Source organism: Heptranchias perlo, chromosome 4 (assembly GCF_035084215.1).
Source record: "Heptranchias perlo isolate sHepPer1 chromosome 4, sHepPer1.hap1, whole genome shotgun sequence".
In the NCBI taxonomy this organism is placed as follows: Eukaryota; Metazoa; Chordata; class Chondrichthyes; order Hexanchiformes; family Hexanchidae; genus Heptranchias; species Heptranchias perlo.
Genome location: NC_090328.1, coordinates 86,796,382 through 86,809,626, shown reverse-complemented (window position 1 = coordinate 86,809,626; position 13,245 = coordinate 86,796,382). Strand labels below are relative to the sequence as shown.

Genomic DNA, 13,245 nt, shown 5'->3' with positions numbered 1-13,245 from the left:
AGAAAGTGGTATATTTTGCAGGCATTTTTACGATTTGAGAACAGAACATCCAGGCATCAAATCTACAGTTTACGACCACTGGTAATTCAACTCTTCGGCTAAGTGGATTTTCAATCACCTCTGGATAGAGGCAGCTCACTCAATAACAGTACTGAAAAAAACTGTTCTGTCCTTTTAATAGTATAGTAATAGCCCAAGTTATAATAAAGATACACGACAATTTGGTTTCAAAACAGTTACAGATACAAATATCAGGCAGGTTGGTTGTGAGCTATCTGGCTTCACTCTGAAGACAATTAAATGGGTTACCATGCCACATTTCCCACATCATTGTTAAATAAATATAGTGTATGAAAATTCTGCTGCAGGTATATCGTTTTTATTTCAGGCTGGGAAAAAAATGACGGCATCACTGTCTCATGATTGAAACAGAAATTTTAAATTCCCTCCATTTAGGGGGGCCCCACAAACATGAATGTTTCTATAACTTTTGTTTCACATGGCTATTTGTCCAGAAACAAATTTTATTCTCAATCACAAAAATGAAGCTCAATAAACAGCCACAGATGGCTGTTTATTGACGCACTTTCAGTTGCAAACCAAACAGGTCTTTTGGGAAGGGGGTGGGGTTGAAGAGGGAAGTAAGAGAAAGAAAAAAGGAGTTGTACGAGTTAATGGATCATGCCCACAGATATCTTAGAGCAATGATTACAATGGTAGTGGAAGTGATTGCTAAAAAAAATTAAATACCTGAAAAATTCAGTCTGATGTAAAAGCTATTCTTGTACACAAAAAGCATAAAGCATTTTCTTAAAATATAAAAGACATAAAAAAATTATAAAGGCAGGAAGATCTTAAAACTAAATGAAGAACTTCAGCGCCTCCATGAGGTGGAGATGTAAGTACTGTCATTTCTTCCAAGAGTGTGTGCTGGCAAACTTGCCTTCATCATGAATCCCTCCTTTCATTTAATAACAGTTATCTCATTTTTGGCAGTCCTGAACATGAATAAAAATAATTCACTGCACGGTTAATGTTGAACATATGATGCTGTGTTAAAAGCAGCAAGATCACCACCAAAGATGCGCAGTGACACTACTTCTGCTGGTTAAAAATGTCTGCACTAGCACCATCTATGTGTCTTTTTAGGAAACTGCACTGAGTTATTCACTTCAAATTCAGAATGAGATTCATAATTAGTCATTTTATATTGATTAACTAAAATTAAATGAGTCAATTAAAATACAAAAGACCCAGTTTCTTAGCAAAGACCATTTAACAAAAATTATTAACGGGTTACCAACTTAATTAAAATAGTAAACAATTTCTACCCTGCAGAAGGGAAAACTTCTAACTTAAAAAATCTTGTAATATTCAATTCCTGGATTCTCATCCCTCAAACACTATCTGAAAAACCTTGCATGGCTTTTAAAAGAGGTGGTTGCAGAGATGGTGCATGCATTGGTTTTGATTTACCAGAATTCCCTTGATTCTAGAACAGTCCCCATGGATTGGAAAGCAGCAAATGTAACCCTGCTCATCAAGGAAAGAGGGAAGAGAGAAAATAGGCCAGTTAGCCTGACATCAGTAGTAGGGAAAATGCTAGAATCTATTAGTAAAGATGCAGCAACAGGACACTTAGAAAATCATAATATGATTAGGCAGAGTAATTGCGGTTTTATGAAAAGGGAAATCGTGTTTAACAAATCTATAAGAGTTTTTTTGGGGGTGTAACTAGCAGGGTAGATAAAGGGGAACCAGTGGATGTAGTATATTTGGATTTTCAAAAGGCATTTGATAAGGTGCCACACAAGAGGTTGTTACACAAGATTACAGCTCGTTGGATTGGGGGTAACATATTAGCATGGATTGAGGCTTGGTTAACGGACAGAAGACAGTAGGAATAAACGGGTCATTTTTGGGTTGGCAGGTTGTAACTAGTGGGGTGCCACAAGGATCAGTGGGCCTCAGCTGTTTACAATATATTATCAATGACTTAGATGAGGGGACCGAATGTAATATATCCAAGTTTGCTGACAATATAAAACTAGGTGGGAGAGTAAGCTGTGAGGAGGACACAGAGTCTGCAAAGGGATTATAGACAGATGATGTGATTGGGCAGATGGAGTATAATGTGGGGAAATGTGAAATTATCCACTTTGATAAGAAGAATAGAAAAGCAGGATATTTTTTAAAAAGATAAGAGACTAAGAAATATTGGTCTTCAGAGGGATTTGGGTGTCCTTTTACATGAATCACAGGAAGTTAACATACAGATACAGCAAGCAATTAAGGCGGCTCATGGTGTGTTAACCTTTATCGCAAGGGGTTTGGAGCATAACAGTAAGGAGATCTTGCTGCAATTCTCTAGGACTCTGATGAGACCACACCTGGAGTACTGTGTACAGTTTTGGTCTCTTTACCTAAGGAAGGATATACTTGCCTTAGAGGAGGTGTAATAAAGGTGATCTGATTCCTGGGATGAGAGGATTGTCCTATGAGGAGAGATTAATTAGAATGGGCCTATATTCCCTGGAGTTTAGAAGAATGAGAGGTGATCACATTGAAACGTATAAAATTCTTAGAGGGCTTGATAGGGTGGATGCTGAGAAGCTGTTTCCCCTGGCTGCAGAATCTAGTACTAGGGGTCATAGCCATTTAGTAGAGATGAGGAAAAATTTCTTCACTCAGAGGGTTGTGAATCTTTGGATTCACTACCCCATAGGGCTGTGGATGCTCAGTCGTTGACTATATTCAAGACTGAGATCAACAGATTTTTGGACACTAAGGGAATCAAGGGATACGGAGATAGGGCGGGAAAGTGGTGTTGAGTTAGATCGGCCATGATCTTATTGAATGGTGGAGCAGGCTCGAGGGGCCACATGGCCTACTCCTGCTCCTATTCTTATGTTTTTAAAGAGAACATAAACATGGTGTGTAGCATATCTGTCTCAAATAGAAATTTGATTAACAAATGTGATGTTATTTGTTTTTTGTTTGGCAAAGTCCCTTAAGCAGAATTCCCATATATAAGTCTGCTTAAACAAGTTTTTTCCTGCTTCCCCCGAACTCGCTATTCACTTCAACAACAAGCCACTGCAGCCCTCCTGTATCTTGCATAAGAGGCATTCAGCATGAATAAGCGTAGATTGTATTGGCAAGCTCTAACCATGGAGGTGGCGGAGGGATTAGAAACTACAGATAAAACAATGCAATGTCCACATACATGCTCCTTCCACAGCGATCACTGGGTAACCAGCAAACGTCATACTCCTGGTAGATTTCCCCCCCTCCCTATCCCAGAGGTATTGAGGTCAACTGCTGCACCCACTGCAGACCCAGCTGAGATCGACTAACTCAGCAGAGATGAGAGATCAAATTTGGGGCCCAACCCCTTTACATGGCTTAAAGTCAATGTTATGCTTCTAAAAAAAAAAATCCCATATGTTTTAGATGTAGTTAAAGAACAAAGCATATTGGCCTGGGGTTTCCTCCGCATTTGCACCCAGATACACATAATCGGAGCATAAACCAATTACTTCTGTAATCACCAAATAATATCTGCAAGCTGAAAGGGTTTTAATTGAATGATATCAAGTTGGGAATGAGGCTTTAAATAGAACATTTATAAAATCACCGTATTCCGAATCCAACTTTCAGCATATTACCAATAAAAGTTCTGAGATTATCAAAATATGCAACTGTTAAGCAATCTGGATGTTGTAAAACAAACCCTTAACCGTTAAAAGCGAACACACACACACACACACACCTTTTTTGTTTAAATTGAAGATGATTTTTGGTCCAGAGCACTGCCGTGTAATTAGGATGTTTCATTTTACTGTAACTTTTAAAAAAACATTACTATCTGATTAATATCAAAAATCGTATTTCACATTTATGTAGTACTTGATGCTTTAGTCTCACAAAATTGTTTTACACAGTAAAAGATAAGCAGAAAGGTAAAAGGTAATGAAGCAGTCAGTGCCACATGCAGCAAGACCTGGACAACATCCAGGCTTGGGCTGACAAGTGGCAAGTAACATTCGCGCCAGACACGTGCCACGCACTGACCATCTCCAACAACTCGCTCACCTGATGAAGGAGAAAGCCTCCGATAGCTTGTGATTTTCAAATAAAACAGTTGGACTATAACCTGGTGTTGTAAGATTCCTTACATTTGTCATCAACAAGAGAGAGTCTAACCATCTCCCTTTAACATTCAACGACATTACCATCGCCGAATCCCCCACCATCAACATCCTGGGGGTCACCATTGACCAGAAACTTAACTGGATCAGCCATATAAATACTGTGGCTACAAGAGCAGGTCAGAGGCTGGGTATTCTGTGGCGAGTGATTCACCTCCTGACTCCCCAAAGTCTTACCACCATCTACAAGGCACAAGTCAGGAGTGTGATGGAATACTCTCCACTTGTCTGGATAAGTGCAGCTCCAACAACACTCAAGAAGCTCGACACCATCCAGGACAAAGCAGCCCGCTTTGATTGGCTCCCCATCCACCACCCTAAACATTCACTCCCTTCACCACTGACGCACCACGGCTGCAGTGTGTACCATCTACAGGATGCACTACAGCTTCTCCGACATCACCTCCCAAACCTCTACCACCGAGAAGGACAAGGGCAGCAGGCACATGGGAACATCATCATCTGCACATTCCCCTCCAAATCACACATCATCCCGACTTGGAAATATATCGCCGTTCCTTCATCATCGCTGGAACTCCCTACCTAACAGCACCTTGGGAGAACCTTAAGATTATTTTCTGATGGAAAGAGTTGTCATTGTGCCTACAATTAGCTGTAACCACTTGTGCTGCCTTCATAGCAGTTGCTGTATTGCCACCGTTGTTACCAGTGTTCCTTGGTTTGTTTTATCTTTCTATTTTTTTTTATTCGTTCATGGGATGTGGGTGTCGCTGGCAAGGCCAGCATTTATTGCCCAGGTGGTGAGCTGCCACCTTGAACCGCTGCAGTCCGTGTGCATCGGTTCAAGGTGGCGGCTCACCACCTGGGCAATAAATGCTGGCCTTGCCAGCAACACCCACATCCCATGAACGAATAAAAAAAATAGAAAGAAAACAAACCAAGGAACACTGGTAACAACGGTGGCAATACAGCAACTGCTACGAAGGCAGCACAAGTGGTTACAGCTAATTGTAGGCACAATGACAACTCTTTCCATCAGAAAATAATCTTAAGTGGATCATGGAGGTGTAACGTTGTCAAGATGCAGCACTGTATCTCACCATTAAGTCAAAGACAAGCAAGCAGCACATCTGAACAAAATGCTGAATGGTTGCTTACCCTGGCTGTGCATGGCACCGTGTTAGTCATTTGGTTTTATCTCATCTGCCCAAGATCCGTTTCCTGTGACAGAGCATGCGTTTTGTTCATTGAGATCCATATGATCCCACCAAACATATATTTATTCTGGCACTAATTTGGCCTTGGTTTCACCACTGCTCCTGATGCACTTTTCTCCCTTTAATAAGTCAGGTTGATCTGAACTCATGCATTGCTGGGTCTCATTTTAGCCCATTATGCCTACTACTCATCAATTTTCTTTACCTCCTATGTAGTTGGTAAGTAGCCTCCTGCGACTATGCCAACAGTGATCAAAATGATCAAGTCTGGATCAAATTCTGGAAACACTCACAAATATGAGCAAATTTTAGGTATCCCCAACAAGTGGCACTGTACAAAACCAATACAGAACAGCTAAATTTAATTGTACCAATAAACTTGATAGGGCAAATATCAAGGTTGTCTTTTACACCTGTGAGTACTTTATATTAGTGAGCGTTTGTGCTAATTGAAACAAGGGATACTAAAGCTGGAAAATGGAACATTTTTCTACCCAAAGTCTGCATCAAGTATGCCAGGTCAGGAAGATACAGACCAAAGGAAAGGTCCATCTACTCTGCCAAGAACCTTCATCTCCGAATTCTCACAATTGCCCTATATTTCCCAGTTATTCTCATATTCTCTTTGCACAAGACTGTCCCAGATTATAGGTAGTTTGTATATGAGCTTGTTCTGAGAGTGCCCAAATTTATTTCATGTAGGATCCTTACACCTGTCAAAGAAGAAGAGAATTTTATCCCATCAGGCCTAGATTCAAAGCCAAGTCGCAGAGGTTTAAACAAATTGCACCCTTGATTTTTTTTTATTAACTGCAAGCACAGAAAAAAATGGATTAAAATTACAATATGAAATAGCAACATTATCCAATTTAAAATAAAGAAATAGGTGGAAATGGAAAAAAAACTATTGAAAACAGACATTTTAGAAAATAAGCAACCATAAAGGCCCATCATCACTTTGGGGCAATTAGGGACTGGCAATAAATGCTGGCCTTTCCAGTTACACCCACACCCCAATAATGATTTTTTTTAAAAATAAATCATTAAGTGGCACTAAGAGCCACAATACTATCCTGAACATCACACAAAGGATTCAGAAACACCTTCAATTTTAAACCATCTGTTCTTGCTATCATAAAACATTTAATATACTGTTAAGAAATTAAAAACAGTACCATTTGAGTTTCTCTGATCATTTTATACCAATGCCAAAATGATAAAGACTAGACACTGGAATATCTGTCAACAGCTAATATAATGCACATACAATGCATAAAACAAAACCATGAATAATTAAACCAGACGCAGCCTGTGAACCTTGAGGAATTGAAGTGCACAACAACTTGCACATAGGTCATCAATAATTCAAGATTTCTGCTTTAAAAAAACAGCATATACTCATTTTCCAAGTCAGACTTTTGACAGTGTCAAACAGCTGCAAAACCTCCTCTGCACAATTCACAAAGTGACAATGCCTGGAGCTTGCCCATCAGAACACCTCAAATTGGTAGTATTCACTCATACCTGAATACTTAGTCTTCAATATATTCCTTTTTTTTTGAAGTTGCACAATACTTTGCATCTTCCTCTAATAATTTTTTTTAAGCAATGAAGTTACCTCAAGAGCAACCAATTGCATACAGTTTCAGATATCAACTGACAAAAAGACAAAATGGAGAGTGGACGTTTATATTGTTCAATAATTTTGGGCACTTTCTGAACACTTTCAATCTTTTGTCAACAAAAATGTAAAATTATAGGTTCAAAATAAGTCTTACTATTAATATAACAAATATGAAAGATTTGGAACTTACCTCACAGCTGTTTCAGCCCACAAGGATCTGCTCCACAAATATTTTGTTTCGCTGCAGATCTTTCCACAGGAGGGCCCCAAATGGTTTTGAAACCTCTACTACATCGAAATCTTGTCTTTTCCAATAAGTACAAACAAACTTAGATATTTTAAAGCTCCCAAATGCCTTTAAAAAATAAGAAAAAGAAAATTTTGTTAGAGGTTATGAGACCCTAACAGAATCCGCAGTCACAAAAATTCTTTCAGCCCTACAGATTAAATGTTGGTGATGACGATGACAAAAAAGTGCCAAAGGCTTCAATCAGTCTACACGTACAAGTACGTGCGCGAGTTTGGAAAGGGTGGCAAAGTGCCCAGATCACAAACTAATCCGGCTTGATATGTGGCCCAAGGTGGTTACACACACACACCCTTGCTAGTTTATCTTTTTTGGGAGAATTGAGGAGGGGTCCAAAGTCTTACCAAAATGTTGATTACTCAAATACAAAAACAAAAATGTGAACCCATCTAATCAAGATTTGTTTTACACAAATCTGAAATGATGCTATCGTCCAGATTATAACACACCACTAGATTAGCTGAAAAGGTGAAATGTTTGCTTTTCCAAACCTTTTCTCCGGTAAAGAGTTTTGGTCTTGTCATTACAGAAAGTGAGTGGACTGGTATAAAAATCAATTCTATACATTTCTTCAACTTATAACTTTACTTTCAAAAGGCACATTAAAAAAGGAATCACCTAGTAGCTGCACACAAAATTTCTATGGTACCATGAGATCAAATACCAGGTTCAACCACCAGTTTACCATCAATGTACAAGCTATGCTCATTCTCACCCGGGTTGCAAGTATATTTTGTTGAGTGCTACAATGATAGAGTCAGAAAGCTACCCTTCTCGAAGGTGGCTTCTGCTAACTTGAAGTTAAAATTTTCAGAATCAATTTGATGTTATTAACTTTAGATGCCAGGTCTTGAGGGCTCCAAGTATTTTTTTTAAAATATATTTCTGCACCACTTTTTTTCTCCTCTACTCAATATTAGAGTTCAGACTATGTCAGTTTGTAACCCAGCATTCTTAGCATAGATGAAAACTGCTCTATTGGTTTGGTTTAGCTCCCAGTAAAGAGTGTATGGTGCACAAGGCCAAAAGGTGGATGCTCTTATCCATTTTCAACAGTGAAACTGCTTTATGCCTTCCTCTACCCCAGAACTCTTCGTATGTTCAAATAAACTGATTCTTAATCTATCTACTTTATTGCAGTTCCATTTCATCTACATGTAACTTGGTGGTGGTGGGGGGAGGGGAAACAAAGATTTTTACACTTTTATTATTCATACTTGGCATATGTGTGTCACTGGCAAGACTGGCATTTAATGCCCATCCCTGGTTGCGCTGAGAAGTTACTGGAGGGCCTTCTTCTTGAAACACTAGTGGCTTGCTATGCCATTTCAGAGGGCTGTTAAGAGTCAACCACTTTAGTGTGGGACTGGAGTCACATATAGGCCAGACGGTTAAGGACGGCAGGCATCCTTCCCTAAAGGAAGGACATTAATGAACTAGTTTGGTTTTTACAATAATCCCACAGCTTCATGGTCACATTTACAGATAACAGTTTTAGATTTCCAGATTTTTTTAAAACTGAATTCAAATTCTCAAACTGCCATAGTGGGATTTGAGCTCATATTCTCTACATTATTAGTCCAGGCCTCCGGATTGGTAGTCCCGTAAAATAACCATTACGCTCAAGTGATGGACTGAGCCAAGCCAATTTGAATAGATCAATACATGGGAAACTTTGTAATACTAAACTGAAGAAAATATAGACCAAATGGAAAAGGTCTATCAGAAGTTTTAGAACAAAAGCAGCAAGGGAATAATGGACTCCATTACTGATGCACTGTGGCCGCAGAACGTACGATCTACAGTTTGCACGGCAGCAACGCAGAAGAAAAAGCCATGCTTGACCAACCTTATTGAATTCTTTGAAGTAATAACAGAAAGGATAGGCAAGGATAATGCAGTAGATGTAATATTTTCAAAAGACCTTCAATAAAGGTACCACATAGTAGACTCATGACTACGGTCAGAGCATGTGGAGTCAGGGGACAGGTAGAAGAATAGATAGCAAGCTGCCTACAAAACAGATAGAGTAGGGGTTAAGGGTAGCTCCTCACACTGGCAAAAGGTGGGAAGGGGAAGTGGTGTTCCATAGGGATCGGTACTAGGACCGCTGTTCACAAATTTCAACGATTTGGATTTGGGAATCGGAAGTACAATTTCAAAATTTGAGGACGACACCAAATTGGGGGGTGTAGTTAACACAAAAAGGACAAATGTGTCAAAATGCAAGATGATACTAATAAACTTACATAATGGATGTGTAATTGGCAAATGAACTTCAATATAGTTAAGTGTGGGGTGGTGCATTTTACTAGGAAGAATAAGGAGGCACATACTGCTTGGTTAACAAGAGTCTAAACGGGGTAGAGGACCAAAGGGATCTCGAGGTACAGATATACATAATCACTAAAAGTAGCGATGTAGGTTAATAAGGCCATAAAAAAGGCAAACTAAGCACTGAGGTTCAGTTCTAGGGGGATAGAATTGAAAAGCAGAGAAGATATGTTAAACTTGTATAGAATCTTGGATAGGCCACACTTGAAGTACTGTGAGCAGTTCTGGTCCCCATAGTAAAGAAAAGGATATTAGAGGCATTGGAGAAAGTACAAAAAGGATTCACGAGGATGATTCCAGAACTGAGAGGATATACTTATCAGGAAAGGCTGAATAGGCTGGGGCTCTTTTCTCTAGAAACGAGAAGGCTAAGGGGTGACCTGATAGAGGTCTTTAAAATAATGAAAAGTTTTGACAGGGTAGACAAAGCAAATGTTTCTACTTGTGGGGGAGTCCCAAAACTAGAGATCATAAATATAAAATAGTCACTAATAAATCCAAAAGGGAATTCAGGAGGAACTTCTTTACCCAAAGTGTGGTAAGAATGTGGAATGCACTACCACAAGGAATAGTTGAGGCAACTAGCATAGATGCATTTAAGGGGAAGCTAGATAAGCACACAAGGGAGAAAGGAATAGAAGGTTATGCTGATAGGGTTAGATTGTGTGGAGCACGAACACTGGCACAGAGCAGTTGGGCCAAATGGCCCATTTCTGTGCTGTAGACTCGAAGTGACCTTGATGAGCTGCATCAACAGTTCCTTCCTCCCTTACGACCTCTACCATCGACCATCTACTAAGGACAAGAGCCATATCATGGGAACACCATCATCTCCAAGTCACATACCATCTTGATGAAGGAACAGCAGTATATGTTCATCACTCGATCAATATCAATATCATAGAATTCCCTACCCAACACCATAAAGAATACAGTGGTTCAAAGAGAAGGCCCATCACTCTCTCAGGGCAACTGGGGATAGACAATAAATGCAGCCTTGCCAGCACGCCGAGAAGCTGAGAACAAATTGAAAAATTAGGCTAAATCAAATAAAGGCACAAAGTAGAGGCCATTAAAACAAAGCATAACATTAAAATCATGAATGACATAGTGCAGCAGAGGGTAGTGTTAAAAAGTAAATTCATAAAGGAGAGCAAAAATAAACAACAAATAAATATAAATACTAAAAAGAAAACAAACCAGATGGAACATAGCTACTAAAATCTTTCAAAAATGCAACCATTTCTAAAAAAAGGCCAAATGTTACATGAGCAATGAAAAATGTGAGTCAATGCTTCAGATAACCCCAAGATTGTGCTGTTCCTCTAACTCGTCTTTCAGGACAAATTGTGAACATTTCAATGCCTCCTGGACCTGGCAAAAAATTTGGTTAAGAAAAAAAATCACCCGAGAAACAAACACCATCTCAGGGACGAAAGAATTGCTTGTATCAGAGACTTTATCTTAGCTGCAAAAGAGAGTATTAGTGATGGGAAAGTCAAAAGATCAATGCATCTTAGAAATTTACGGCACAGAAGGTGGCCATTCGGCCCATCATATCTGTGCTGGCTGAAAAAGAGCTAACCAGCCTAATTCCACTTTCCAGCTCTTGGTCAACAGCCTTGTAGGTTACCACACCAAGTGCACATTCAAGTACTTTTTAAATGTGATGAGGGTTTCTGCCTCTACCATCCTTTCAGGTAGTGAGTTCCAGACCCCCATCACCCTCTGGGTGAAAAAAAATTCTCAACTTCCCTCTAATCCTTCTACCAATTACTTTAAATCTATGCCCCCTGGTTATTGACCTCTCTGCTAAGAGAAATAGGTCCTTCCTATCCACCCTATCGAGGCCACTCATAATTTTATATACCTCAATTAAATCTCCCCTCAGCCTCCTCTGTTCCAAAGGAAACAACCCCAGCCTATCCAATCTTTCCCCATAGCTAAAATTCTCCAGTCCTGGCAACATCCTCGTAAAGGTCAGAGGCTGGGTATTCTGCGGTGAGTGACTCACCTCCTGACTCCCCAAAGTCTTTCCACCATCTACAAGGCACAAGTCAGGAGCGTGATGGAATACTCTCCACTTGCCTGGATAAGTGCAGCTCCAACAATACTCAAGAAGCTCGACACCATCCAGGACAAAGCAGCCCGCTTGATTGACACCCCATCCACCACCCTAAACATTCACTTCCTTCACCACCGGCGCACTGTGGCTGCAGTGTGTACCATCTACAGGATGCACTGCAGCAACTCGCCAAGGCTTCTTCGACAGCATCTCCCAAACCCACGACCTCTACCACCTAGAAAGACAAGGGCAGCAGGCACATGGGAACAACAGCACCTGAACGTTCCCCTCCAAGTCTCACACCATCCCGACTTGGAAATATATCACCATTCCTTCATCGTCGCTGGGTCTCCCTACCTAACTGCACTGTGGGAGAACCTTCGCCACATGGACTGCAGCGGTTCACCAACACCACCACCTTCTCAAGGGTAATTAGGGATAGACAATAATGCTGGCCTTGCCAGCGACACCCACATCCCATGAACAAATTTAAAAAAAAACTCCTCTGTACCCTCTCTAGTGCAATCACATCTTTCCTGTAATGTGGTGACCAGAACTGTACACAGTACTCTAGCTGTGGCCTAACTAGTGTTTTATACAGTTCCAGCAAAACCTCCCTGCTCTTATATTCTATGCCTCAGTTAATAAAGGAAAGTATCCCATATGCCATCTTAACTCCTTATCGACCTGAGCTGCTACCTTCAGGGATCTGTGGACATGCACTACAAGGTCCCTCACTTCCTCTACACCTCAGTATCCTCCCATTTATTGTGTATTCCCTTGTCTTGTTTACCCTCCCCAAATGCATTATCTCGCACTTCTCTGGGTTGAATTCGATTTGCCACTTTTCTGCCCACCTGACCAGTCCATTGATATCTTCCTGCAGTCTGCAGCTTTCCTCCTTACTATCAACCACAGCCAATTTTTGTATCATCTGCAAACTTCTTAATCATGCCCCCTACATTTAAGTTTAAATCACCGATATGTACACCACAAAAAGCAAGGGATCTAGTACTGAGCCCTGCGGAACCAGCCTTAAGTCATAAAAACATCCGCGACCATTACCCTTTGCTTCCTGCCACTGCGCCGATTCTGGATCCAACTTGACACTTTCCCTTGGATCCCATGGTATTTTACTTTTTTTGACCAGTCTGCCATGTGAGACCTTGTCAAAAGCCTTGCTAAAATCCACATACATTACATCAAACTCGCTACCTCATCGACCCTCCTTGTTACCTCCACAAAAAATTCACCAAGTTAGTCAGACACGACCTTCCCTTAACAAATCCATGCTGACGGTCCTTGATTAATCCATGCGAAATGACGATTAATACTGTCCCTCAGAATTTTTCCCAGCAATTTGCCCACCACTGAGGTTAAGCTGACTGGCCTATAATTACTCGGTCTATCCCTTTCTCCCTTTTTAAACAATGGTACAACGTTAGCAGTCCTCCAGTACCACGCCTGTAGCCAGAGAGGATTGGAAAATGATTGTCAGAGCCTCTGCTATTTCCTCCTTGCTTCCA

At 40.4% G+C, this 13,245-nt stretch overlaps 1 protein-coding gene across 2 annotated transcripts in view; it reads right to left on the bottom strand.

Annotated features, from left to right (window-relative positions):
• kank1a (KN motif and ankyrin repeat domains 1a) overlaps positions 1-13,245 on the bottom strand; it is a 292,375-nt gene that overhangs the window by 193,189 nt on the left and 85,941 nt on the right. For both annotated transcript variants that reach the window (XM_067983269.1, XM_067983270.1), the window contains exon 2: positions 7,204-7,368. The gene's annotated coding sequence lies outside the window, so the exon portion shown is untranslated. The remainder of the gene's footprint in view (positions 1-7,203; positions 7,369-13,245) is intronic.